The sequence below is a fragment of the Vigna unguiculata genome, chromosome 3 (genome assembly GCF_004118075.2).
Source record: "Vigna unguiculata cultivar IT97K-499-35 chromosome 3, ASM411807v1, whole genome shotgun sequence".
Lineage (NCBI taxonomy): Eukaryota > Viridiplantae > Streptophyta > Magnoliopsida > Fabales > Fabaceae > Vigna > Vigna unguiculata.
Genome location: NC_040281.1, coordinates 15510649 through 15516319, shown reverse-complemented (window position 1 = coordinate 15516319; position 5671 = coordinate 15510649).

The following is a 5671-nucleotide window of genomic DNA, read 5'->3' as shown; positions in this document are numbered from 1 at the left end:
TATTTAATAAATTTAAATCATTATTCATAATAAAAAATTAGTTGTCCATTTTATCATTCTACTAATTTTAGTAACTATTTTTTTTTCAGTTCAAAAAATACCAAGATATAAAGATAATAATAATAATAATAATAATAATAATACCACTATAATAATATCGTGTGGTGATAAAAGAAAATAATACTAATACTACTACTACTAATAATAATAATAATATTAATACAACTACATATATACAGAGATAAACATCTTTTGTGTCCTTTTTATTTTATCAATTTTATCCTCTTAATTATTATATTTTAAATTTAAATAATTATTTATAATAAAAAAATTATTTTTAAATTTTTTTATTTTACTAATTTTAGTAACTATTTTTTAAAATTGAAATAATTGTTCAAATGGAAAGATAAATGAACAACAAAACAAATAAAAATGACAAGTAATTGAAACTTGATTCTTACTAAAAGTAAAATATGTATCTAACAATAATAATAATAAAAAATAATAATAATAACTATTATAATAATTATAGTTCTTAATAATAATAATAATAGTAATATAATAATATTAGTTATATAATAATAGAAATAATTATAATTAATAATAATGATAATAATATTTATTGCTGATAGTAATAATGATTATTAGTTATAGTATAATAATTTTTTTTTAATTTTATTATTTTACTAATTTTAGTAACTATTGTTTTAAATTGAAATAATTGTTCAAATGAAAAGATAAATGAACAACAAAACAAATAAAAATGACAAGTAATTGAAACTTGATTCCTACATAGTAAGTAAAAAGTAAAATGTGTATCTAACAATAATAATAAAAACAACAACAACAATAATAATAATAATAATAATAATAATAATAATAATAATAATAATAATAATAACTACTATAATAATTATAGTTCTTAATAATAATAATAATAATAATAATAGTAATATAATAATATTAATAATATAATAATAGAAATAATTATAATTAATAATAATGATAATAATATTTATAGTTGATAGTAATAATGATTATTAGTTATAGTTGATAATAATAACTCGTGACAGATCTTGACCAATAATTTTGGAGGAGCCAAAATAATTTATAGTAAAAAATTTTGAACTCATCAATAATTTATTCGGAATAAAAATCTCTAGTTATTCCTTTTTGAATGTAAATAACCATATTGTGTTCAAGAAATTCATCTTTCATCTTATTCCGAATTTCGTTTTGATAATCTTGGTTGTAGAAAATGAAACATTAAGAGTTAAATAAAATGATTGTTTAATTTGTTTAATTAATCAAGTAAAATATGTTTAATTTGTTTGTTTTTGTCAAAGATTGACATAATTCAATAATGGTCGACAAATCCTTCAAATTTGAATGGGTATGAACATCAACAATGAAATGTTGGAGTGAAATTTTAAATTAATCATATATTTATCAATATACCTATTTTTTGAAGTTTAAGACAAAAAAATAATTTATCATAATCTAATAAAGATTGAGACGTAATTACTAACAAATCTATTAATATTTTATTAGCAACAGTATTATTATTATTTATTACATTTATTATTTTTAATATTATTATTAGTATCGATAATATTACTATTATTAGTATTATTATTATTATTATTTATTAGCATTATTACTTTTATTATTATTAGTAGTATTATTTTAATTAATAATATTATTAGTATTAATATTAATAGTATTATTATTACTATTATTAGTTTTTATCTTATTATAATAAGTATTGATATTATTGTTATTATTAGTATTTAATATTATTATATAAAAATGAAATAAAATCATCCGTGAATATGTACTTATTGATATAGACATATAGTGTTTTAAGTTTTTTTTTTTAATTTTATCTTGCAAATTTTTTGTTGTTTTTGTTTATGTGTGTTTTTATCGATAAATTTTAAGCTCAACTTCGACCTCTTAGTGTTATTGATTGTTTGCTACTTACCTTTTATTTTAGCAACCATATATGTATATACATTTCATTTCAATATAATTTATAATTTAAAATTTTAATTATATATTTTAATCATACAACAATATTATTTTATTATACATAACTAATAATATATTATTATTGTAAGGCCCATTAATTTTGGCTTGTTACTTTCTGCCCTAGAGTTAAGGGGTTGTTCCTTGTAATTGGGTCTAGGACGGGCCTAATTGATAAAAATCGATTTCAGGTTGCCCTAACTCACACTACTCACTCTTGCAGAAAACTCAGCAGCCGTCACCTTCCCTCTTCCGCACTAAAGCTCTGTTAGGGTTAGCTTTGCCGTCTCGATCTGGTCCGCTCAAAGCTCACGTTCTACTTTTTGCACCATGTAAGTGACCCTAAAACCTATTGTCCTTACTTTCCTTTTCGTATTCCACCATTTAATGTTAGTTGATGATCCTGTTCTTCCTACTGTTCCGCTATTCCGCCAGTTCCCGGTCTGTCTCTCGAGCTGCTGTGCTCCGTGGTCCAGTGTCGAGGTCTCGTACAAACCATTTCCAGGTAGGGAAGGTAAAACCTTACTCATATGTCCCGTTTTCTAGTAGTGTGGCTGTCATTTTCGAGTTTGTATGGTTGGAGTGTTGTCATGCTGGTCTTGGATGCGTATATTTATCGTGTGAACATATAGTGGAACTGGTACGAGGGACTGTTGCAGGAAAACAGTGGCAAAACCTGCTAATCTCGCCCCAGTCTCGCCCAGGCGAGCCAGTCTCGCCTAGGCGAGATGAACAGGGATTCGCCTAAACCCTAAATCGCGAGAGGTCGCCCAGGCGACCCGCTCATTATTTTTGAGCGAGCGAGTATCTCGCCCAGGCGAGAGGGGCCTCGCCTAAGCGAGATCCCGCGTTGGTTTCTGGATGCTCTTTCGAGCCTCGCCTAGGCGAAGGGGACTCGCCTGAGCGAGACTGTCTCGCCTGAGCGAGACCTCTCAGCCTGAGCGAGGTGCTGGGCGAGACAGTGTTGTGATTGGATGTTTGTTTATTTCTGGATGATCTGTTTTGGTTGGGTATGAATGTATGATGAGGGACATGTATATAATGGAGTATGATGTATACGTAGCATGATTCATGAATTATAAATGATGGGTTTGGTATGAAAATTGGCATGTGAACTAAGTGAGTGGGTCATTGTTAAAGTGGTATGAAAATGTGATGAATTGAAATCCTATGAGCATGGATGGTTTATGATGAGTTGAGACGGATTGGGTCTGGAACATGAAAGGCTTTGGCTTTAAAGGTTGGTACGATTAATGTATACTTATGCATGGTGAATATTCTCTAGCTGTGTGAATATGGTTGGTATGTGTCAGTGTATAATTCCTTGGAGCCTCTAGGTGAGACTTTTGAGGGTTGCGCTTCAGTGGTCGGGACGTAATTCCATGGCCCCTGTTAGTGGGTGTCCATGGTGGTGCCCCATCTGTATAACTAGGTAAGGATTCAAGGTAAGGTTGCATCCTGACGCTCTAAGGGGTCAGTTAGTCTCACCTAGAGTGGACTGACTCCTGTGGTGAGAGTAGCAGGATGTCTGAAATTCATTAAGGGCTAACCTTGTGGTGAGGGAAATTGATCCATTGTATTACTTGTAACACATAGCTCGGGGGTGAGCAACTTGGGGGTGAGCAGAGGTATCCACCACAACTGCAAGCATCCGCTGAATCCGACCAAGTTATACGTATCCGGATGAGTCGAGTCGAGTCGTAATGTATTGATTGAAGAGTCATAACATGCTTGGTTGTTGTATGGACATTGGATGGTGAAATCATGTTTAACTGTATGATGAAAATGTTGTTGGTTATAGCTTACCCTGCTTATTGTATGGTTGTCTTGTATGTGGCTCTTCTTTCTTGCGATGATCATCAATGTAATTGATGGGAGCAGATGGACGAGGTTCTCGTGGTCAGTAAGGAAATGGAGATTCCGCTGCTCAGTCCACGTGGATTGGACTATAGCTTCCTTTGGACTTTACTTTAGGGCCATGGCCCCTGTATTTCGCTGTTCTTGGATTTGTAAACTTTTAGTCAAACCGTTATCCTGTTTTTGGTTGGCATCGTAGTGTGCCTAGTTTTGTAGGGGTGGTGTTAAGAATCCTAGGACTGCGTTGTTATACTACTTTATGTGTGGCGTTTCCTTTAATTGCTATTTTAAATTAAATGGGACGTTACAATTATTATTAATATTAATACGATTAATACTAATGAATATTTATTATTATAATAATTATTATTATGATGATTATTATTAATATTAATATGTATACACTATTTTATTAACCATCATTATTATTATTATTATTATTATTATTAGTTGTATTATTGTTGTGCATTATTATTATTATAATTATTATTATTTCTATTATTTGAACTAATATTATTAGTGTTAATGAATATTTAGTATTATTATTATTAATATGACTATTATTTCATTATTATTATTATTATTATTATTATTATTATTATTATTTTGTATTATTATTATTCTTAGCTATTCTTATTATTATTATTTTGTACATATCCGTAATGCATAATATGTTTATATTTTATTTTAACAATAACATGTTTAAATTATTTTGTGTTATATAAATATATATATATATATATATATATATATATATATATATATATATATATATATATATATTACCTTTTTGTTATAATAATTTATGTTTAATTTCGTATTTTTATGATTTGATTTTATATTGTCAATTCATTTTAAATTTTGATTTATGTTTTATATCTATATTTGTGTTAACAAATTTTAAGATGTTGTATTTATTTTGTACAAATTCATAATGCATAACATATCTACATCTAAGTATAATTGAGTTATATTATAGTTATTTTATTACTTATATTTATAAAAAAATTACAACATTATTATCATTGAAATATATATATCATTATCATTGTTTTATTATACCAACAATTTTTATTTTCAGGTAAAGATTGACATATGAGATGACTTTTTTTGTGAGAAGGTCAAAGATAAGTTTTTGTAAGTTTTAGTTTCAACTTATCCTTATATACTAATAATCGTCTAATTTAGTTGCCAGATTCTTTTTTTATCTATACTCATTATACATTTTATTGATTGTTTGCTTATGCTTACACGCATTATATTCACAATTTTTATTTCAGGTACATCCTCAATATTGATATTGAAGTTTTTTTTTCCCTATGAAGACCCAAGTTCAATTTTTTGTAAATTTAGTTAAAACTCTTACTCAGATACTTATCATTGTCGTATCTAATTTCTAAAGTCTTATTTTATTAATATTTATTAAACATTTTATTGATTGTTTGTTTATATTTAATATATTTTTCAAATATATTTGAGATAGTTAGTGACATCCTTCATACTCAAAGATATCCTAAGTATTTATTATATATTCAAGATTGATGTAAGAGATGAATTCTTTGTAAAAAGGTCCAAATTCAATTTTTTGTAAATTTATTTAAAATTTCTACTTATGTACTAATCATTGTAGTATCTAATTGCTAAAAGTTTTATTTTATTAATATTTAATTGTCTATACAATTTATTCTTAAATAAAAGTTTTAAAATTTTATTTTTTTTAAATATATAATTAATTATAATAATATTGATTATTTTTAAAAAAACTCAATTAATAATTTCCAAATTT